The sequence below is a fragment of the Periplaneta americana genome, chromosome 14, assembly GCF_040183065.1.
Source record: "Periplaneta americana isolate PAMFEO1 chromosome 14, P.americana_PAMFEO1_priV1, whole genome shotgun sequence".
NCBI lineage: Eukaryota > Metazoa > Arthropoda > Insecta > Blattodea > Blattidae > Periplaneta > Periplaneta americana.
Genome location: NC_091130.1, coordinates 68,161,016 through 68,186,634, shown reverse-complemented (window position 1 = coordinate 68,186,634; position 25,619 = coordinate 68,161,016). Strand labels below are relative to the sequence as shown.

General features: G+C 38.0%; 1 long non-coding RNA gene across 1 annotated transcript in view; it reads right to left on the bottom strand.

Moving 5' to 3' along the window:
- The window catches only part of LOC138713995 (uncharacterized), a 164,436-nt gene extending 139,038 nt beyond the window's left edge, over nt 1–25,398 (bottom strand). Inside the window, exon 1 of the long non-coding RNA XR_011336026.1 lies at nt 25,333–25,398. This is a non-coding gene — a long non-coding RNA (uncharacterized lncRNA). The remainder of the gene's footprint in view (nt 1–25,332) is intronic.
- Nucleotides 25,399–25,619: the final 221 nt, after the last annotated feature.

The window sequence follows — 25,619 nt, the reverse complement described above, 5'->3', positions numbered from 1 at the left end:
GGTGGGGTATTGGACAACCTTGTCAGATTGACGCTTTGCCTATCACAAAACTGGCTACCGTCGGGATGGAATTCCAAGCTCCAAAGCGGGATGTGGGTGAGAAAAGTTTGCGGTAAGTATAGATGAAATTATTAAATTCGAATACTGATACGTGTTGAATTAAGATAAAAGGAATGTCGTTGATAGTATTAAGTGTAGTCCTCTGGGATGTTTGAGCGTTTTGTTTTTCATAATATTGTCGTGGCCCACTCGACCACTGGATCAATTCACGAGATCGTAATTTTTAACAGAATTGTTAATGCTTCGTCAGAATGCAGATCAGTAACGGTTATATTTTAAGCATTTGAGGAGAAGATTTATAGTATTGGCCCCACGTTTCTATGCCGTGGCAGGTCATAGAATTTTGTTGTGAAGGACCTCAGTTGTATGAAAAATTAAGATGTCAAACTAAAGCACAAAGATTTCGACCCTTCACACACATTTCCATAAGAAGAAGTCTATTGGCATTATGTTAGAGGAACAAGACGGTCATCGCCACCGGTCATTCGGGCAGGACGAGAAAATTATGTATCTATCTCCCAGTTGAAGTTGAACTGCAAAGAGTTGTAATATGTGAAGGTAATTACTTAGTTCACAGTGTCCTCTTAAAAGAAAATAGTATATTATGAAATTAATTTATAATGTCATACTTTATTGCATGAGTCAATTTTTAGGAAATGAGGGAACGAATGTATTAACATTATAAATGTATTTTGTTATTATTTGAATGACGGCATTATAGAACATTCAGTAAAGAAATATAGCCCTACAACTGGCAAAACTCCGTTGTAGGGGGTTACTAAACCTTACCGCTGTGCTGGAGGCGGAGTCTGGAGTTTCCCTCCATTAATCTGAACCATTGTCGCTACAGATTGACAAGTCATCTGACGCATCACTGCTATCAGTACGCGCTACTATTGGCTGAAAATTAGGAAGAAGGAGGTAATAGTATATTGTGTCACTCTTTAAGATTGACGCATGCTCAGACCAACGGAGTTTTGTAAGTTGTTCCCCTATAACAGGCAGACCTCAACCGGATTGGACAACGAAGAACCAATCACATGCCAGAAGGAGAACCTACGACCTATCATTGGAAGTCCTCTCCCATTGAGACTCCTATCACACACTATTTCCTTATTCACTGCTTATTCAGACCATGTACATATTTTACCCGATTATGGCTGATTGCTGGTGTACATTAGTGTATTACGATACAAGGTTGGGAAGAGTTTTTTACAAAATCGAGGAAAAATTTGTCTGCTCGTATTTCAATTTCAGAAATTTTGTAATGCACTTCACAGGCATGTATTGTACAACATTTTTTGTAAGATCATATTTTTTAAATTACAAATACAATATAATATTTTGCATTGAAAATTTAGAGCAGTACCTTCTCAAACTGCTCTGTAATGGTAACTAAATAACAATAAGTGTACTGTAATATGTCTATTTCAGTATAGTTTTATGTTATGAAGAATGGTTTCCCTAGCAACAAGATTCTTTGTGGGAAATGTAACTAAAAAACGATTGTGCAAAATAGTATATTACGATACAAGGTTGGAAATTGCTGTTTACAAAATCGAGGAAGAGTTTGAAAAACGAGGAGAGCGACTTTTCCAGTTTCCGAGATTTGTAATGCATTTCACAAACGTGTATTGTACAACATCTTTTGCACGATCATATTTTTAGAATTGCAAATACTATATATATATACCCTGTATAACTTGGAATTGTTCTTATATTTCCGATTCTTTAAATTTGTAATCTTAACTGAAGCGCATAATTTTAACTTGTAATAAAACGAATGTAACGGCACTAATAGCTTGGCATGCTGGCGCGCCCTTTAGATATCAGAACCTATTAACGGAGCCAAATACCCGTAGCTGTTATGTGCCTTACTAAAACCGACTGTTACTATTATTATAGAAATTTTAGATACCGTGTGACTCCGTAACGTCTCAATATGCTCTTCCCAATTTCGACGTCTTATTACCAATTTCTCGATAATTTTTGTCTCACAGATTTACGTCAGGTCAGTGTTTATTTTTTATTGTTATGTCAGGACTAATTTCATAGGTATTCAGTGCTCTCTTTTCATTTAGAAACAACTTTACTGGATATTGGGGCAAATATTTTATCGTAGCTTGATCAAAATTCACGAAATAAGAGAAAATATTATGATGAGCGATATCAAGTTTTGTGAACAAGTCACGGACAATCCGCTTTTTTTGTTAGCCGAAAATATTTCTTATTTATGAATATTCATTTTGTGCTGGAGGTAAAAGTTATATTTTAGTGCTGATTATGATTTTATATCGAATTCTGTTGGTAGAGACTATTGAATTTGCGAACTGAATTAGAGCTTTGAAAAAAGAGACAAGTCAGATACTTTATTCTGAGAAAGCTAAAAACTAAAATAAAAAAAATAAAAAAACAATAGTATCCAAGTAAAATTTTTGAGAAGCAGCAGTTTGCTTCACAGAAAACTTAAATAATACTTCTTATTCATCAATCATACATTTATTTATATTCTTCTCGCTTTGAGGACACATGTTATATCTGGGGTTGTTTCATCCATGAAGAAATTTTCCCTCTATTCTTACTGGCAAGATTTTGATGTGTCCATTAGTTATTGGAATTATAATGATTAATATTAGGCAAACATTGCAATAAGAATTTTCTAACGCGAAATCTTCCGTATTTAGCCACCATGTTCAACATCACTTTCTGGCCACGCCGGCATTATCTTGTAGAAATTCACATGTTCTCCTATGACTTTCCTGAATTTTTAGGTACTTTCAAACAATGTGCGTGGAATTAGTACCATGAGGTCCTTTTTAATTAGTTATTTTACGACGCTTTATCAACTGCTATATTTATCTGTAGCCTGAGTGAAATGAAGGCGATAATGTCGGCGAAATGAGTTTAGGTCCAGCACCAAAAGTTACCCATACTTGCTCTTACTGGGTTGAGGGAAAACTCCGGAAAAAACCTCAGCCAGATGACTTGTCATTATCAGGACTTGAACCCGGGTCCGCTCGTTTCATAGTCAGACATGCTGACCGTTACTCCACAGCGGTGGACCCATAAGTTCTACTTAATAGTAGTAATAATTTATTGGCAAGTGTAGTAAACAGTATAATATTCGGCGTGTAAAGAAGGGCATTGTATATTCAGAATAAGTGGAACAGCATATGAAAATACCATTGAACACTTAGTGGAATATATCCAGCAGACAAGATATTATTGCGTAACTTTGTGGTTTAAAATGGAATAGACATACATTTAACACATTAAAATAATTCGATTGTATAATTGCATGAAAAGTATCTGAATAGATATACATATGTTATACAATGCAATGCAATGTAATGCATGTTCAGTAGATGTATGGATTAATAAATCAGTGCGTCCTGATGAATATTAAAATTTCCTCATTGTCTTTGACCACTGCCTTTGATGTTAAAAGCTTTCCTTTTGTGTGACGTAGATTTATGCTTTATCATCATTGCTGACCGTTGTGATGTACATTTCCTTCGTATGTATTAAGGAATTATTTTTCAAACACAATCCTTTTTTCTAAGGAAATAATAACATTGACATTTAGCTCAGTAATATCTGCGATGACGATATTTAAAGATTTTAAAGCTACTAAGCGGATCTATGTATATGTAACTGAAAAACTATTTCTGTCTATCGTAAAGTTAAAAAAAAACCTTTTCCTAGAATAGATAAATAGTGAATAAGCATTAGGATTTTAGATACTAAAATCAGATTGTAAGTGACATTTCAGATAATTTATCGTAATTATGACGCAAATCTTTAAATGAAAATCTATTTCTTCTCATAGCGTAATACATATGTAATACAATATATAGACATTAGACTTAGAGGCACTAAAATTGCTCCTATAACTGAAATTTCAAACAATTCACATGCTTACGCACTAGAAATAATGTTTTAGGCACCTAGCAATATTGAAATTGCGACCTTATTACCGGAGATATTAAAATTTTACAATTTTCTACTGTATAAGCAATCGTCAGAGATCTCTGAAATAGTAACATTCTGTTCTTTATCATTCTTATTTGTATAGTTTAAATTACTGTAACATATAACCAAAAATATAATCATACATTTAGTGAAGAAACATTTTCAGAACATTAGAGGGGTGGTAGTAGGAGGAAGAAGAATAAAGTGTAATATTTGCTGACGAAATAGCGTTGTTAGCAGAAGAGGAGATTATATTACGACATTTACTACTGCAGCTAAATGACAGCTGTGAGCAGTAGTGATCAACACAAAATCAGCACCTGCGATTTTGTCACGGTGATCGAAAAATCATGATCACACCTGTGCAGTGCTGTAGTTGGGCCGGTACGCCGTACTGCCTAAAATAAAAACTAGCTGTTACCGTACCGGAAGAAAATTAGACTCGAAAAAATTTTAATTATGTATAAATAGTCTTTAATATACAATATTTTGAAATGAAGGATATTAGCTATTTGAAAAACATTTTGATTTTCATATCTGGCATAAAAGTAGCTGTTGGCGTCTCATATCCTTCGTTGTTTTACCGAAAACCATGACTGGCACTTGAGGAGTATTTGTGATTTGTTAATTTCGAGCTTGATAATTCTACTCCGACCACGGAAAGCAGCGAGGAAGAACTGGAGGACTTTTACGACAAACTAGGAAATACCCTAGACCTACACAGATCGACAAGGAACATAATAATCGGAGACTTTAACGGCAAGATTGGAACAAGGAAGCACATAGAAGAAGAGGCAGTAGGAAATTATGGCTTCGGAGTTAGAAACGGAAGAGGAGATAGGCTTCTCCAATTTGCCCAAGAAAACAAACTGCAAATTGCGAACACCTTCTTCAAGAAACCAACACACATGAAGTGGACGTGGCGATCTCCAGATGGCAAGACCAAAAACGAAATAGACTACGTCCTCTGCGACACACTGGATGAAGTGAGAGATATTCAAGTCATACAAAACTTGAAATTTAGCACAGATCACAGAATGGTGCGGCAAAAATAAGGTTGAGCCGTAAAAGAAGGGTAATGCGAAATCGTACAGACCCAACCTAGAAATCCTAAACAAGGACCAACTACACACTGAACTAAAGGAACAAATATCAAAAGCAATTGTCACATCGGAACTAACAGTACAAGAGCAATACAAGGCACTAGAACAAGCCATACAACGGGCGAGCGAAACGACTATAAAAAACACAGCGACAATTACAAAGAAGAACAAATTAAGCGCAGACACTATCGAACTAATCGAAAGAAGAGCAAAACTACAAGCTTCCAGAGACCACTCAGAACGCAAAAGAACCGAATACGCGGAATTAGACAAACTGACAAAGAGAAGAATCAGAACAGACATTAGAGCCTACCGCTCACTCACAACGAAACAAATCCTGGAAACTTCCGGTTCAGTTAAGAAAGTAAGGAGAAGCATGCAAAGAGGGAAGCAATTGATACTTGGAGCGAAGAGTCCTACAGGAAAAAGCATAACAGCAAGGAGGGACATAAATAAAACAGCTACCGACTTCTACAAAAACTTATACAAGTCCTCCCTCCAAGATGACAACCCGTATCAAACTACACACGTCATCAAACACACAGATCACCCCACCAATCCTGCAAAGCGAGGTCAGAGCCGCAATAAACGAGATGAAAAACGGAAAAACCCCAGGCGAAGACGGAATTTATAACGAGCTCATTAAACTAGAAACAGAACAACTAACACCCATCATATGTACCATATTCAACAGAATCATAGAAACGGAGACAATCCCGGAACAATGGAAGACAAACACAATTATCCTCCTACACAAAAAAGGCTCGAGGGAAGACATAGGCAACTATAGACCTATAAGCTTGATGTCAAACTTATACAAACTGTTTTCAAAGATAATAACAAAACGGATAACAAAAACCCTGGACGAAAGTCAACCTCCCGAGCAAGCAGGATTCCGCACAAGTTTCAGCACGACAGATCATCTGCAAACCATAAACCAGCTGATAGAGAAGTCAGAGGAATTTAAGTTACCTTCGTACCTAGGCTTTGTAGACTACAGCAAAGCTTTCGACTCAATCGAACACAGAAGCATTCTGCAGGCCTTGTCGACACAGGGAGTGGAAGGCAAATACATTCGTCTATTGAGCAATATTTATAGACAAAACTTTGCTAAGGTAAGAACAGAAAAAGAAGGTCAATCATTTCGTCTAGAACGTGGAGTACGACAAGGTGACCCAATCTCTCCCAAACTCTTTACAAGCGTTTTGGAAAATGTATTCAGAAAAATGAACTAGAACAAGCAACAGGGAATAAACATAAACGGAAGACACCTAACAGACCTAAGATTCGCGGACGACGTAGTCCTGTTCGCAAAAACACCAGAATAATTACAGTCAATGCTCCAACAACTCTGTACACAAAGCAAAACCGCAGGTCTATCAATGAACATGGCAAAAACACAGCTGATGACAAACAGACAAGAAATCCCCATCTCAATTGACGGAACAACGCTACCATATGCAACGGAATACACATACCTAGGCCAACTAATTTCCTTTAAAGACAAGACTGGAAAAGAAATAAGAAGAAGAATATCCTTAGCTTGGAAATCCTTCTGGTCCCTCCAGTTCATACTTCTGGATAAGACAATCAGCAGAAGACTCAAATTCGAAGTACTACAAACCTGCGTCTACCCAACACTACTTTATGGATGCCAAACATGGTCGACAACAAACAGACAGATGAATGCGCTAGAAATATGCCAAAGGAAAATGGAACGAAAGATATTGGGAATAACTATGAGAGACAGAATTTCCAATGATTCGCTGTCCCAAATGGCATCAACAACAAACGTCACACAAAGAGCAAACAAATTGAAGTGGAAATGGGGAGGCCACATCGCGCGGATGAAAGACGAAAGATAGACATACAGAGCCACCATGTGGGACCCACGCACAGGAGACCGGCACAGAGGCAGACCAAGGAAGAGGTGGGCAGACTTCTACACAACACCAGCAGGCCAGCAATTGTCCAGAATAGCAAGAAGCAGGGGAACATGGAGAACAATTGGAAGTCGACTACAAACGAAGACAGTGTCAGCCACAAACAACATCCCAAGTTGACTCAGTGAAAGTGCATTCAATATAATAAAAGTGTTAGTGAAATCAAATTAATCAAAGTGACAGCGAAATCAACTCCAACCAGACAAAGAAACACTAGACACAACCTAACGCGGAGTAGCTCACCGCGTTAGTGAAACAGAGCTACCCTCTAGCAGGAGGCCTTTGCCCTTCAAGGGACACATTAGGCTATTATTATTATTATTATTATTATTATTATTATTATTATTATTATTATTATTATTATAATTCTACTTATTTTGTGTTGTGCGAGGAATTCGCTCACCAAGAGCGACTGATATGTTGGGGTATTGTCATGATGGAGAACCTTATTGTTTCCTTGCCAGAAGTTGGGTCTTCTTCGTCGAACTGCATCACGAAGACGCCGAAGAATTACAATATACGCCTCCTTACTGACAGTTCGACCCTCAGGAATAAACTCGAAATGTACGAGACCTTGGATATTGAAGAACAGTTCAAGCATTACTTTCCCCTTTGATTGGTTGGCACGGAATCTCTTTTGCCGTGGTGAGCCGAGAGATTTCCACGTTGGAGACTGCCGCTTTGGCTGCGGGTCGTAAAGGAAACACCATGTCTCGTCACCTGTGATCACTCTGTGCAAGAGAGTTTGATCCTGGTCCACCCTGTCAATCAGGTCTCCACTAACCAGTTGCCGCTCTTCCCGCTGCTCATCTGCTAGGCTTCTTGGAACAACGTGCTCACGCACACGTTGCATTTTCAAATCATTGTGGAGAATGGACTGCACAGAACAATGTGAAATGCCTAATAAAGTAGCCACATCATCTATTCACTGTCTGCGGTCTCGTCTGATTTCTTGTGCAACTCGAGCTATCATTTCTTTCGTTCTTGCCGATCTGGGTCTTCCTGAACGTGTATCATCATCCGTTGAAAGACGACCACTTGTGAAGCGTTTTTGCCACTCATACACTAGGGTCAGAGACATTTCTTCTTCTCAATACGTTTGGCTCATGAGTGCCAAAGTCTCAGTAAATGTTTTACCGAGTTTAACACAAAAGTTAATGTTACCTCTCTGCTCTTTCAAGCTCAGTTTACCACATACGTCGTATACCTACACGTCGTCAATAAAAGAAGCTGAGACCTGCATTGTATTTCGATTAGTTCCCGACTACGTTAGTCTTCCCCATTCTCAAGCGCAGCAGCACTGAGTCTATACGTCTGGAGAGTAGGTCACATACCACACGGACAAGATAGAGAAGTTGCCTATAGAGCATGGCGTTGCCAACTGAAGTTCCGGTACTTTCTGACTCTTCCGGTTCACCACGGCAAAAGAGATTCCGTGCCGACCGATCAAAGGAGAAAGTAATACTTGAAGTGTTCTTCGATATCCTGGGTCTCGTACATTTCGAGTTTATTCCTGAGAGTCGAACTGTCAGTAAGGAGGCGTATGTTGCAATTCTTTGTCGTCTTTGTGATGCAGTTCGACGAAGAAGACCCAACTTGTGGCAAGAACAGAATTGGGTTTTCCATCCTGACAATGCCCCAGCACATCGGTCGCTCTTGGTGAGCGAATTCCTCGCACAACACAAAATACCTGTCCTTCCACAGCCATCATATTCTCCAGATCTTGCTCCAGCAGGTTTCTACTAATTTTCAAAGGTCAAATTTATACTCAGACGGCGGTTTGCATCAGCCGAATAGGTGAAAATATATGTGACAAGCGTTCTGTGGGAAGTGATCAAAGATGGGCTACAGGAATGTTTCGAGAAGTGATATGGACGCTGGCAGAGTGTGCTACTGCCCAGAGGACGTACTTTGAAGACGGTGTTGTGTAAATGGTTATAAATGCCATCTGCAAAGAAGGTATCTACATAATAGGTTCGCACTGAGTCTGTACGCCTGGAGAGTAGGTCACATACTACACGGACAAGACAGAGAAGTTGCCTATACAGCATGGCGTTGTCACCTGAAGTTCCGGTACTTTCCGACTATTATAATTAACAGTAACTTTATGGCATGGCACCTCAAGAAATCTGCTAAACTGATTCGCTAATTTCAAAACTTGCGTACATGCCTTTCGCGTAACACAAATTTTATGATGTGGCGCCTCAAGATTTCTGCTGCACTGATTCGCTAATTTTAAAACTCGCTAGCAGTTTACTAGAGGAGGGAATTTTCGTGCGTTCATGAATCTTGAGTCCAATTACATATTATAGATTCTATTCCAATTTCAACTAAAGAATGTGAATGAGCATTACTGTGATAAACGATATCTGCACTAAGAAAAGAAATACTCTTCCAGTAAAAGAGTTCCTAGACCTTTGTTCCTAAAGTTTTGCGCCACCAGTGTCAGCATTTAATTTCTTGCCTTATATGCAATTGTGGCTGCGATCTGGAAGGAGATCTGCAGAGGCGACTGCATGACGAAGAAGTAACTTTGGAAAAGAAAAGCGCAGTACGAGTCTATACAGCGTCTAGTCTGACCAAGGACATTTCAACAGTACCCCCTAAAATTTGTCTCCAACTAGAGCACTGCACCTGTGATTAAACAGCTCTTTAGAGTTTAGACCACAGTCTAGTATATGCAGTCACGAAGCTTGAGTTGTGAGGGTCCTAGACACAATAGACTGTGCCGGTACTATTTCGCTTTGTCTGTAATGAGGCGATATTAGCGATCCTAGTGGTTAGCAACTATCTATGGATGCATATTTACTACGAATTGATCTTCGTGACTGTATATACTAGACTGTGCTTAGACGGTGATCTTAGTTCGAAGCTTAAACTGGGAACAACTACGCCTGTGAACTTTGAGCGCCCGATCACAATGTTACCTTCTCAGTAGATTTCAGGGTGATCCTGGCAGATTTCATTTTCTTAAAGCCGGAAAAGTATACTACTGTCAGCCGACAGCCAAAAATGTGATTGGATTTTACATTGCTTAATTGACTCCATTTTTAGTAGGTTATTTTATGACGCTGTATCAACATCTCAGATTATTTAGCGTCTGGAAGAGATGAAGGTGATAATGCCGGTAAAATAAGCCAGGGTCCAGTACCGATAGTTACCCAGCATTTGCTCATATTGGGTTGAGGGAAAACCCCGGAAAAAACCTCAATCAAGTAACTTGCTCCGACCGGGATTCGAACCCAGGCCACCTGGTTTCGCGGCCAGTCGTGCTAACCGTTACTCCACAGGTGCGGATTCCATTATTTTAAGCAGTGAAATTATTAAGTAGTAAAATTACAATCAAGACTTGTATAAAATAACAAAATTTTAACAAAAATAACAATGATTGAAAAAATAACAGTTTCATTCATCTTCTGAGTAATGTGTGAATTATGTCAGAATTGCTAGTTTCTCATTTTTATACTTATAAAATAGGCTTATATCACTTCAGTAATAGAGAACAAGATCAAATGGACAATCATTATATTGGGTATCCAGACGACAAATGTTCAATAAGTCAACAGCAGTCATGTCAACTGATGCACATATGTGCAAGCGCTCGCTTTAGAGCTCAGGAGAGCCTGAGCGCTTTACAGCGGAAAGGAAAGAGACAGACGAGAGAGATAGTATATACCGCTCTGTCGAACTATATTATACAGGGATGGCCAGCACTGATTCAATAGATAAAGGGAAGAGAACTTATTAAAAGTGTATCCATGTTAATTTTTAGCTTTGTCTGAAAAGTATAAATGTATTATAAGAATTTAAGTTTCAATTTTAATGCTCATTTTCCACGAGTTTCCTTTTTATTCAAAAGCAGCATTTTCTCAACTATTTACAGAAAGGTGAAATTTTCAGATACGTTTATTTAGTAGCGTTACAGGTACTGAAACAATGTTTTCGTAAATCTAATATATCGTAAATATATATTAGGCCTACTGAAGATACGTATTAGAAATTTTGAAAATATTCGCATGGAAAATGTTTATAAGAAAATGAATTAACAAAGGAACTACTGTTACATCATAAACAAAGATATGTGCCCATGTGTTGTAAAAACGTCAGCTCTATAGCTTCAGCAAGTTCGAATGAATGATTTAATATTCTGATGATTGGAAGTTGCGCACCAATATCACCTTAAAAGTATAACGCGATAAGAGTTTTGTTATGTAATATTAGTTACAATTGAAACATATACCTAGGTAACTTTGCTTTGTACTGTAATATTGTTTTGGTTAGTTCATTGATTACTTTTATAAGGCTAAAGATACCATCAAGATCAATTCCAACCTACCATGTCATACTTAATCTCTTTCTTTGGGATATAAATTTCTTTATGAATGATGTTTCATTCATTTAATATAGTATAGTTTTACTACTATGAAATTTGTGTGAATATTCCTTCTTTATTATGTTATTAACTGCAATATTAAGAAACTGGTTTTAGTACTTTGTTTTACAGACAATATAGGTAATATCAAACAGCAAATAGCCGTATAAAATAATGACATAAAATTTCACGTTCTGTTTGAAGTTTCTACACCACTGTTTTCTTAATCCAACAGGCTCCTTATTCATATACATAATCGTTGCTCGTTCCATGCCTAGCGCTTGATGCCCGCGCACGTCGTCGTCAGAAAAATGCGCTTGCTTTGATATCACCGGTCTACAGCATTAGAATGAATTAAATTTTTCTTGTCAGATTTTCCGATCGCTTTAACGGATTGCAGAAGCTAGTTAGCTTGCACCTAACAACATTCACATAAACTTGATGCCAGTGAATAGATTGCCGAAATTTTCTGAGAATGGAGTGAACAGTTGATTTTGAAGCGCATCGAATAAATAGTCAATAGCATAGAACGTTTAAGTTAAGACTAATGACAATTTCAAACCTTTAAACTGTTTTTAAAATGATGAAGCTCCAGATCGGTATTGCGCTTACACTCGACTTCTGTGAAGTACAAACATACACACAACCCCAACATCCTCTCGCCCTCGCTTACCATGTGCCAAATATCGAGAGAAATTAACTGATAAACATCGCAGTGAAACTCTCTGATGAGCGGGGGAGTGTTCACCTTGATCAAGATCGCGGTTCGATCACTGTTTCACTGTCTAAGATCACCGTGTTCATAAATGAGCAAATACAAGACGAACAGTGATCACAAAAGAGCAGTTTATCTCATCATTGGTGAGCAGTATGGGATGAAGATAAATTCACACAAGACGAATACCATAGGTATCGGAAAAAATAATGAAGGTAAACGTGCTAATTCGAAATGAGGCAGTAGAGCAAACAATTTCTAGAATCAACAAAACATTTATTGTTTATTGTTAAGGGTAATTAGCTATATTTTAAATTTTGGGGTGCAATATTATGTGCAGGGAAAATTGATTTGCCTGATATTTTCTACAATTTTTTATATTTTTATGTTTTTTTTTCTCTATTTCATTCATGACGAGTATGTTAACAAACTCAATCTGTTCTCTCAATTAACATCACTCAATAAAAGAATTGTATTCCAATGGATACCATCCCATTGTGGAATCCTGGGAAACGAGAACGCGGATGTTTTAGCAAAGAAGGGCAGAACTGCTACTTTTAGACCTGTTACTAAATCTACGTATTACTCTGTGAAAATATGTATTAATCTACATACTTAGACTTCAACAAACAAAATTTTATAGTACAATCTCAAGGGAAAAAAATGAAACTCTCTGCATCATAATCCACAGTTAATTCCCAATTTACCACGAAAATCGTCTGTAGCTGCATTTAGATTGGTAACAGGCCATGATTGTTTGGCCAAACACCTGCATAGAATTGGAATATATCAGTCCTCTAATTGCCCATTATGCAATTCAGATCAAGAAATGGATTCGGAACACCTCAAAATCTCTGCTTCAGTGGCTGACCATGACAATATCTTTGAAAAATATTGGAATTCAAGAAGTCAAATGACTTTATTGTCAAACGCCTGGCATTAGAAAACAACAACAACAACAAACTCAATCTTTAGCATTGTTTTATCATTTCAAGTTCTTTTTTCAATAATAACTTTTATGTAAACAAAAATTGATTTTACAAATCATGGCAAAAATATCCACAGAAAAATATTTCTTATAAATCATAGGTACAATATACCAGTGTTCCAAAAAAGTTAGTAGTTATTCAGGTATACAGGGGGATGTTATAGGAAATCTGTCTTCTATATAAATATTCAATTGATAAGGACAGGATTTGTTAATACACTCATTATGAATAAAATGGAGAAGAAAGGATTAAAAACATTATGAAGTGTACAATCTATCAAGAAAGCCTATTTTCCCTGCACAAATTGCACCCCCTCCCAATTTAAACATATATTTACCCCTAAGAATAACATTTCATTTTATTAAAAAAAAATTGTTTATTAATCTAGAAGTATTTTCTAATCAGTATACCAGATTTCAGCACAAAATTAATTCAGGATAATATGTACAAATTAAGTTTTTAATTGCACAAAATTTATACTAGAGAAAGGTATACATACCGCCATACATAAAAATGCAATCTCTTCTCTCAAAGCTTAAAATTAGACTTTTAGCGCGCAATTTTCTCGACGACTTACGCAGTATTATTGTTCTAAAATAAGCACAAAGACTTGGATATGTCCTTGTCGTGCGTCTTTCCTCTTGCTAGGCTACTTGCTTTCCTCAATGACAGCCGAATAGGATGAATCGCTGTGACGTCCATGGCTCACACACCAACGTCCGAGAGCCGGAACCGGGTTCAAGACCCACATGAGTAATCAGTAATTAAGATTAATCACAAACGCATCCATTGCGTGACAGCGTAAAGCATTCCCAAAGTTGCCCATCCTTTGTAAACCTCGTTATACGTAATAATTCCTAATCGGGACGACAGCTTCCCCCAAGTTGGCCACATCATCGCCACACACTTATGTTGAGAATTCCGGTTCGATACCCGGCGTTAACTGGAGTATTACTTTTGAAGGCCAAGAAAGTATTTTGATGTTGCAGAAACTCAATTGCCACATTTTCGCGACAGAGTAAGTTTCCAGCAAATACCAAATTAAAAAAAACGCGACGAAGGAACACAAACCAGTGCCGAAACGGTACTGTCGTTGTACAAGCTATATTGCCGGTACCTTCCTTTTTAACAATTTTAACACTTTAAAAATGTATAAGGTTTTAGGCCTACCAAATTTTATATTTTAATAACTAGTGTTAAAGTGAACATCATAGGAATTACCAAAAATCGGTTTGAACATGTTGTAGCCTATCTCCGATCTGAGTGTGTATATCTTAGTCATGATGTGATGACTTTGGCTATTGTTGGCGTTTATCCTTTAATATTGTAATTTGGTTTATCCTCTATAATCTGTACACTACCGATCAAACGTTTTCGATCACGTATCACTACTATGGATTTGTGGTTAAAACAGGGATATCGTTTTGAATATTCAATTTTTTTTACTTGGTTATTTAACGACGCTGTATCAACTACGAGGTTATTTAGCGTCGATGAAATGGGTGATAGTGACATGTTATTTGGCGAGATGAGGCCGAGGATTCGCCATAAATTACCTGACATTTGCCTTACGGTTGGGGAAAACCTCGGAAAAAACCCAACCAGGCAATCATCCCAAGCGGGAATCGTACCCGCGCCCGAGCGCAACCCTAGATCGGCAAGCAAGCGCCTTGGCCGACTGAGCTATACTGGTGGCTGAATATTCTGTGATATCATAATGCTAGAGAGAGAAAATATTTATTTTGTTGGTCTATTTAGTTTTTTCCGATGTGTTCGTGCATAGAAATAAAATATATATTTGTTATCATAGTAGATCGAAAACTTTTGACCGGTAGTGTATGTCCACGTTATAAGATTAATTAATGTTCCATTTGGGTTCCATGTCTCCTATAAATTATATTTATCCATAACTAGTCTCTAAACTGGTCTTTATTTCACTCTCTTTCAAAACCTAAACAATGGCTTCATTCATAGCTGCGAATTAAAAGTTTTTAATTCACTTGTGAATTAATTTTTTAACTCACTATTAGTCAGGGATGTATGCAATGGAGGGAGAAAGGAACTGGCCACCCTACCCTATTATCTCCTAGCCTAGTTGCCTCATAAGTGGCGCCTTCATGATATCACTTGTGAGGTTCAGACCTGTCTTTGGACAGTTGACTAAACAACTCACTCTCTTCTTGACAACCAACACACAAGCAACAATAAAATCCATACATTCATTCATTTATAACCTCTTCACAAATAATATCTTACAGTACACGCCTGTGGAGTAACGGTTAGCGCGTATGGCCGCGAAACCAGGTGGCCCGGGTTCGATTCCCGGTCGGGGCAAGTTACCTGGTTGAGGTTTTTTCCGGGGTTTTCCCTCAACCCAATATGAGCAAATGCTGGGTAACTTTCGGTGCTGGACCCCAGACTCATTTCACCGGCATTAAAACCTTCATCTCATTCAGACGCTAAATAACCTAAGCTGTTGATAAAGCGTCGTAAAATAACCTGCTAAAAATAATATCTTACAAAGAAAATACCTACAATTTAAAATTAAACTTAGATAGCAGTAATGAAATTTAAATAGCGCTAATGGATAAAACATTGTATAGCACACGAGAGTAAACAAATTTTATGCTGTCGTGAAAATGATCACTCTCGGCTTCGCCTCGGGCTCTCAAAAAATGTTTAAAATGTTATGTTTTATTTAACGACGCTCGCAACTACAGAGGTTATATCAGCGTCGCCGGTGTGCCGGAATTTTGTTCCGCAGGAGTACTTTTAAATCCCAATAAATCTACTGACCTACTGACATGAGCCCGTCGCATTTAAGTATACTAAAATGCTATCGAACTGGCCCGAGATCAAACCCGCAACCTCAGGCATAGAAGGCCAGCGCTATAGCAACTCCGCCAACCAGGCCGACTCGGGTTCTCAATTTTCCACTCGAGGATAAAATGTAATTTTACTTCCTTATACTATAAATTACTGTTTCCTATTATACAGAGTGAACAATAAGTATGGCATATTGTTAATAACGTCTTAAATTTTAATTTTATGACGAAAGTTTTTATACAACACTGTTGGATATATACCATAGGCACAATATACTAGTGTTCCAAAAAAAGTTAATAGTTATTCAGTTATACAGGGGATATTATGGGAAAAAAATGAAGAATGAGTTATTTTCCAATTCAAAGTTGAAAAAAAAAAAAATCTTGAATTTATAAAACGTAATATGTCGGAAAGAGAATCCTATCAAACCCTAGACACCGGAATGTCTGATAACTGATAAGGTTGTGGGTGACGTTACTTTCTTACTGATAAATTGCTTGCAAAAACATATCCTAAACCACAACTAGATGTCGTGCAAACCAGCATTACGTCTACCGGTAGTTATGCGGGAAAAGAGTGATGGAATTGTTTTTTATTATTATTTATTTTAGTATAATTTTGAAAATATCAGAGAAGGATTGGAATGGACACTGACGTAGTAGACAGTATAAAACCACAGTCATGTCTTGCATCATACATAAATATACTATGCCAACTCAGAATTTAGAACTATCAACGTCATTGCTTGCAAGAGAATAATTGTTAATGAGCTCATATCGAAACTTCCCTCTAATTGCGCACATTTTTAGATCTGCACAAAAAAGGGTAAATATAAATAATTAACTGTCCATACAATCTATAACAGCCCTGGGGACTAAGAAGCTGCAAGGGGAAGTAAATTCCCCGCCCCTCTTCCTCTCTTTTACAAGAAAAGCTATTTCTTTCCATATTTCATTAAAGATAACAGTGAGTGCAAAACAAACTGGTTTTAAATTCTTTGTTTTTAACCAGGAGGATTTTATCCCATTTTAATAAAACTGAACAAAAGAAATAATAAAAAAAACTACAGTAGACAAATCGGAAGCATTGAAACTGAAAATATTTACTTGTTTAGCCAATTTTAAATACAGTATTATTCATTGTTACTCAAGTTCAAGTGAAGATGGACGAAATTTTCTACTTGTCAATTATGTCTCTATTTTTGGTCCATAAGATATCAATGAACTGAGCGGGCTAGCGGCGTGGTAGAGGGTTGGCCTTGCATTCGGAAGGTCCGGGGTTCAATCCCAGGGGCCGGCAATCATAACTGAGGTTTTTCATGGTTTCCTCACTTATTTCCAGGCAAATGCCGGGCTTGTACCTCTTGAAAGTCGGGCCATGGACGGCGATCCTTCCCTTAATCATTTCATATGTATGAGTGAATGCTGTGCAATGTCTTAAATGTTTGTGTTGTATCGGAGGTGGCCCTGGCATTGAGCTGATCCCTCATCCGGGGAGGCCCTCCATGTCCTTGTGTGGTCAAAAAAGTATGTATGTGATCCATAGTTTAATTCCTCTCCCGACAGGTCGCGGCCCTGTAAGGCCCGGGTGGCGTGGGTCGTATAAATGAACCTAAAAGGAAGAGGTTAAACTAAGGTAAAGAAAGAAAGAAAAAGTTATCAATGAAAGTCGGTGAAATCAAACTAGATGAAAATCTATCAAGACTGGAGGCGAATTCCGGTGTGCATTACTATTATATTTTATCATTTTAACAGTGTTTATTACCTTTCGGAGTTCAATGTATCATGCGTGTGTAAGTCTTCAGAGTAAGACTCAGTTTTACTGCTTGTGGACCGTCCACGCGGATCCATTATGCTTACAATTCTCAGAAAGTTAGGAGGAGATTAATGAGAATCCCCGCGGGTGTGAAGATGCCGCAAATATGACTGAAGTATGTACATAACGGTCACCAAATAACACAGCTCGTCTTCCAGAACCATTGAGACGTCGCTTAGGTAGCCTCCAACTAGCACGAATCACCTTCGGATGCAATCAAGTCGTCCCTTGTCCATCATCGGGAACATACTCCAAATACCAACGAGTATCGACAATTGAACGCCTGCGTGTGGTACCGGATCGCAGTCGCTAACGTTTTACAAAGAAACAGAAACTGGATGATCATCGTCAGCGAAGCTTGTACACATGAGCCTGAAACCATTTTCTTGTGATGCTGTTAAATTGAAAGAATAGTAAGACGAAATAAAGATTGTTGCTGGAATGTAGTATATAATATTGAGTCCACCGCTGTGAAGTGACGGTTAGCACATCTGACCGTGAAACGAGAGGGCCCGGGTTCTAATCCTGGTTGGGACAAGTTACCTGGTTGAGGTTTTCCCTCTACTTATTAAGAGCAAATAATGGGTAACTTTCGGCGTTGGATCCTGGACTCATCTCGCTAGCATTATCACCTTCATCTCACTCAGACGCTAGACAACCATACCAGTTGATAAAGCGTCGTAAAATAACCAATATATATTCATTAATCCATTTAGTGTTCTGCTCAAGGACAGGTCTTTCACTGCAAACCCAATCTTTCCTATTCTCTGCCTTCCATTTTGTTTCCTCATGTTATCCATATAGGCTATCTTAATGTCGTGTATCATTTGATATCCTCTTCTGCCCCTAGCTCTTCTTCCGTTCATCATTCCTTCCAGTGCATCCTTCAGTAGGCAGTTTCTTCTCAGCCAGTGACCCAGCCATTCCTTTTCCTCTTCCTCATCAGTTTTAGCATCATTCTTTCTTCACCCACTCTTTCCAATACAACTTCATTTCTTATTCTGTCTGTCCACTTCACACGTTCCATTCTTCTCCATATCCACATTTCAAATGCGCTTATTCGCTTCTCTTCACTTCGTCGTAATGTCCATGTTCCTGCCCCCATACAATGCCACACTCCATACAAAGCATTTCTCTAATCTTTTCCTTAGTTCTTTCTCCAGAGATCCGCGGAAGATGCTCCTTTTTCTATTAACAGCTTCCTTGACTATTGCTATCCCCTTTTGACTTCCTGGCAGCAGCTCATGTTACTGTTAGGGCCTATAGTACATCCCAAGTAGCGGAGACTCGGCTAATTCCGCAATATTAAGAAGTAAATCTATCATATTTTTATCAAAATGTTTATTGAAAAATATTGTCAAGGTATGTAGACATGGACGAAACCTTTAATTACCAAATGAGATAAAGAGACCTATTAAAATACAAATATATTTAGTTGTACATACATTACAGTTGAAAAAGAACAATTCGGGTAATTCTGCAACAGTGCGGATAAATCCACAATAGGACTCGGCTAATTCCGCAGTAGTAAATAATTATGAAATACATTGTGAAAGTAACATAAAAGGAACAATTTATATGTAACAATGCTCACTTTCTTCACACCTGTGTAGCAAAACACGAAAAACAGCTAACTTTCGAGGTTTCACTCTATTGCCGACAGAGGTGTCGACCAATATCCTTGATTTTTTCAATAGCACTGCAGAGGACATGCCTCCTGTTGACAGCCTCTCAAAACATACGTTCACGCTATTGTAAAGCCGCAGTAAAATAATATATGCTCTACTGCGGAATTACCCGTAATGCGGAATTAGCCGAGTTTCCCCTATTTGAAACTCTCCACTTGCTCTACTGCCTTATTTAGAATTCGCAAATTTACCTTATTTATTTCTCTTCCTATAAATAGTATTGAGAGAAATCTAGGAAATAATCCCATTCTCCAATTTTGTCCGTTACAAGATAGCGCTGGGAATAGAAACCGGGGTCGTCGAATGTTAAGCCAGCCGTACTACTGAGCTACCGGAGGGACTGAGTGAGTCACAAACACGTGCATAACATCGGCGACTACAAACCGACGTTGTCTGAAGATAATTCATACGTACGTCTGTTCACACGCGATTCAACAGGTTCGAACATGTAAAGACAGACAATTAATTACAGAGATTGAAGATGATAATATTGTCACAAGGTGTCTTGAGCCTTGACGCTGACTGGAATGCACCAACGCCATAACGTAAGCACAGGATCATGATATGAGACTCAGGGGCGGATGCAAGGGGGGGGGATTAAGGGGATATACCCCCTCCCGAAATTTTGAGAAAAATACGAAACAAGAAACGAAAATAATATTAATTTTAATTCGTGAATGTACATAGGAATTAGATAGTTTTCCACGTAAATTCTCTTTGCTAAAATGTTAAATTCCAAGAACTGCAGGAAGAAAAACACAGCGTTCTTACTTCAAGACAGAGAGTCATGAAGAGTATTTTAGGCTTTTAATTTTCCTTCTCTTCTTAGACTATTTCATTAGTCAGCTCAAGGACAGGTTTTTAAATCATAAGGGAATCCTAAAGTCCATACAAACTTTTCTGCCTAAAAACATAGTGCGAGCATCAGATGAAGATTTAGAAACTGCTGTTGAGGCTATAGTAAATCAGTGGCCCAATGATGTTGATGCACCACCAGAGTCTTTCTTCAATGAATTGAAGATGTGGAGAAGAAATTTCCTTGATCAGAAAAATCTTCACCTAATACCTACTGATTTTATATCATCTTTGAACAGGTGCAATGAAATCATTTTTCCCTGCACTCGCGAGGCGCTGAAACTTTTCTGCACGTTGCCTGTAACTACAGCAACACCAGAACGGCTTTCTCAACATTGTGGTATTTGAAGACTTACTTGAGAAGCATGATGGGAGCAGACAGATTAAATGGACTAGCCTTGATGTATATACTGTACATAAAAATGTAGAAGTAAAAGCTCATGAAGTACTGGATGAAATGTCTAAGAAGTCTCGTCACCTTCTTCTGTAAATGTCATTCTGTCATTGTTTTTGTATTGCAGTCATTATAAATGTTAAAATTAAAAAAAATATATATATGGTTTATTTAACAACGCTCGCAATTGTCGAGGTTATATCAGAGCCGCCGGTGTGCCGGAATTTTTTCTCTCAGGAATTCTTTTACATGCCAGTAAATCGACTGATATGAGGCCTGTCGCATTTAAACACACTTAAATGCCATCGAGCTGGGTTGGGGTAGAACCCGCAACTTCGAGCACAGAAGGGTATACCGACTACGCTACTCAGGCCAATTTGTAAATGTCTGTGACTCGGAAACAAATTGTGAGTATATAAACTTATTTCTCATTACTCCATTTTGACTATCTCCTCAAATCCCTCCCCGAAAAAAAATCCTGCGTCCGCCCCTGATGAGACAGTTATAGAAGTGCTGGCCGATGATGGGTGACTACGGTTCACTTGCACGATACGTTAAAGTTGCTCGCAAAAGTGGCAAGCGACACCGGAAGCCCTCTATGAATTATACACAAAATCTGCGCTGATCACAGGCGGCGAAATCAGTGTTCTAATCTACTGTAATTCGCAGCCGCTTTCCTGCCATGCGCATTCCAATATCGGTTTAAACACAGCAACGTAATTTGGTTTAGAAAAGAGAATATAATTGAATAATTAAGCAACATGCATGGAATGTAGCTTTGTTAGGACATTGGAACCATACTTACTCGTTTTGTGTAGTATTGTAGTGGTAATGGTAATAGCAGTGGTATTAGACTAATAGTTGTTGTTTAGTCAACTGTTCGATGAAAGGTCTGAACCTCACAAGTGATACCAAGAAGGCACTACTTATGAGGCAACTAGGCCAGGAGATAATGGGATAGGGTGGCCAGTTCCTTTTCCCCTCCATTCCATACATCGCTGACTAGCTACATATTACACTAATCAAACTTAAGATGTATACAAGCATACATCATATATATGATAACGCAGAATTTCTGCACGGAAATTATGTTCTTCGGTACATCGCAATAATATGATAGGCCTATGCGTATATAATCACTTAGGGTGCTATTCATAGACGTTTCGCTAGCCCGCGCTACGAGCGTGCTAAACTAGCCCGGCTATCGACTGGTTACTTGTACAGGATCCATATCATATCATATCGCTAACACTGGTTTATGAATACGTAAAACGTTAGTTCGCTGATCATCCACCGGAAGCCCGCGCTAAGAATGTCTATGAATACGGCCCTTAGTGTTTTAAGACGGCGCTCATTCCATCGGATCCCGGCAACTTAGTCACTCATAAGTGCACCTCTGCACATAGTGTGTTGGACATTGTGCCACTGTCACACATCTGTGACACAGTGCACGAGGGTTGGCCACTAAAGGGAAACTAAGAGGTGGAGCTTAAACTGAGGATTTAATCCGGCATCGGAATTGGAATCCGGTGTGGCTTAGTGGATAGAGCGTCATCACGTAGAGCTGAATCCTGGTGCCGGAGAGAATTTTTCTCCGCTCCACCGATTCTTCATCGTATACAAACAAGCAAAACGTTTTTTTGTGTTGTTTATGTAAATATATTATAAGTACAGCTCTCTAATTTGAATAGACTTGTTGAAATGAAGTGATCAAATATGCTTGTCAATTCCACTATGTCAGTGGTTCTTAACCTTTCGTGAGTCACGGGCCCCCTTTTAAAATCTGGACTCATCCCTAGAGAAATATAAAAAGTTACAAACATTTTGAGATACGCTTCTGTTTTTTACGTTAAAATAACATATTGACTATACACGTTAATTTTTATGTGACTTCCACGGACCCACTGAAGCCTATCCATGAATCCCCAAGGAGTCCATGAACCCCGGGTTAAGAACCACTCCATTACGAGATTAGCGACTCATTGACTGCCACTGAACTCCTCTTGTCTCATACGAGTATTAAGAGCAACAACTGCCCAGTACTCGCCCATCTAGCCCAGGGCATGCCCGATTCCTGACCGCCTACCTATGGTATAGACCAGTGGTCGTCAGCACACGCTGAAATGCGTAAAGGGTATTCAGAGCAACGTAATATGACTCGTCGTGCAGCAGGCAGAAAGGGAGGGAGCATACCAGTCAGCAGCCACTGATGCGCCATAGTGCAGTCTATCCGCGGGTAAGAGACGCTAGCCCGAGGATGCAGTGTCCTGATGACCCCTGGTATAGATCCTTAATGAAGGAAATTTGCTATGTTCCTCGTTGGCAGACCTATCTGTGGAATCACGGACACTGTCCGGTGTTCGGGGAGAGGTCTATGTTCTGTAGTTAGGATCTCAGTGCTGTCTCCGGAACTGAAAGGCTGTTCGCGGGGTCGCAGTCATCGCATTTCAAACCCCGGGGGTTGTATGTATAATAGATCTAATTGCTTAGCCTAGATATTGATGGACATCTATTCATTCACCTCACGCACGTACGCATATACATACATCGGACGGGTTTTCAGTCTTCCACATGAAATTACACGGAAGAGATTTTCAGCATCGTTAGCCCTCGTCACTTATCCGGGGTCTTTTCTGACCCCACACCATATTTTATTGTTAATATCGACATCCATGTACTCGTTCTCCGAAACGGTCCAATAACCTACATTTGCTGTCCTTGATTATTTTAGTTTCCTTTACAATTAAAATTATTTCATAATTGAGGACCTAACATTCTAAATGTGCTAAGTTCTAAAAACAATTTTTCGAGATATTGATGAAGACACTGCGAAATGCATGTTGAGATATCTACAACCAGTGCTGTCATGGAGGCCATACGAGGCCATACATCGAATGGGAACCTATAATTTTTTTTAATTAATCGTACGGGGAAAAGAAAATTTTGTCTGTACGGAGCCATACGTCATATGGGTACCTAAGTTTTGAACGCGGAGATCTGTACAGATCTTAGATCATCTCTTGCTGTTCCTAATGTATTTTGTTTGATGTTCATAAACAAAAATTGTCCACCTCTGCAGCACTGGAATCCAGAATTATATAAAATAATGGTTGAAATAAAATGATGGTTGAAAAACAAGAAGTGCTACAAATACACACTCCAAGTTTCATCGAGACAAGTGTGCATCTACGGTGGGGCTACATGGTGTATTCTTTAAATCAAGCTTGTTGTACTTGAAATGTACTGTACAGTAAAACAATTTCTTTACTTCTTCTTTAATATTAAAAAAAAATCATTAAATGACAGTCAGGGAGATAGAGAGAGGAGAGTAAAATATATTTCAAGGGAGAAAACAAGGGGTGGGGTGTATGGCCAAGAGAAAAATTACCATGACAGCACTGCCTACAACACCGTTTTTGGCGTACGAATGAATCACTTACAGTTGAGCTACGACAAAGACAATTTAGTATGATATTCTCATATGGATGTTCCTCTCTTGTATTGAATAAAATTAGATTTGAAAAATTGGCACTTAGCACATTTAGAATGTTAGTCTTCAATTATATATTGATTATTTTTTCATGTTTAGTGCTTGAGTACGTGGATGGCTCCAGCTATAGAACACGTCTTTCTTTTATTGTTAAAATCATTTTGCAGTGATAGTGTTTTGTTGTAAACAAAATGAACATGTACTTTGAAAAGTGAACAAATGAAATAAATATAGCATAAGCTGCCTTATAGGCTAGGGTAAAATGTTGTAGGTTTAAGAGTATATTTGTAATTGTAAAATTAGCATCTTCTTCTTAATAATGCAGCAGGTGACGAGACTAAATTAATTGTATAAACATAATAACACTTGATACAATAACAATTTCCTTTTTGTGTTATATTTCAAGGAAAGTGAATAAATATTTAAAAAATCATTATTATTATTATTATTATTATTATTATTATTATTATTATTATTATCATCATCATCATCATCATCATCATCACTATTTCTTACCAATGTTTATTATTGTCACACTAACATTACTTATCCAACTTTCATTATTTACTTTCATGATGTTTTATTGTCTAGATATTAATGTAATAACTATGTAACCAATTGTATTCAATTAGAATAAATTAGAGTCTGGCTGGGCGGAAGAGAAGGCCTACTGGCCTTAGCTCTGTCAGATTAAATAAATTGTTATTATTATTATTATTATTATTATCATTATTATTATTATTATTATTATTATTATTAATTATGTTCCCTGATAATTGAAAAAATAAAAACACAGATTCTGATACAGAATAATAGCGTGTCACTAAACTAATTAAATTAATTCATTCATTCATTGTTTAAACAAAGTGAATAGTTCTAAGTGCAATAAAGCCTTTAAATTTGCTTATGCTGTATATAAAAATGCATTAAACTATAAAATATCCTAATTATTAACAACAAATATTTTCGGGGTCAAAAAGACCCCATATAAGTAGCATGGAATTCTAGACCAGTTAAGTTGCGAGAGTCAATAGCGGGATGATATCAGCTGACCGTACAAGTTTTTATCAAGTTATGAGCGTTCCTTTTTTCCCTTGTAATTAGGCCTACCTGATAGTAAATACCAGCTCCGCGCCGATCAGTCGGGTCGGGAAACAAACACTTCATACTGTGTAACTTATCACATCAGCATTTCATTTTCAGACTGCTAAAGAGATTAGATAAATCTCTGCAACCCGAAACTGATAGCTACAACTTTAAATGTTATTTTGAAAAGTGAAAACGGATTTATTTCAACACATTGTTCCACGTTATCTCTCTGTATTATGGCCGAATGACTCGTAAAAAACCAAATCAAGATAATGTGTCATCCTGCTTTTATTAGATCTTTTATCAAA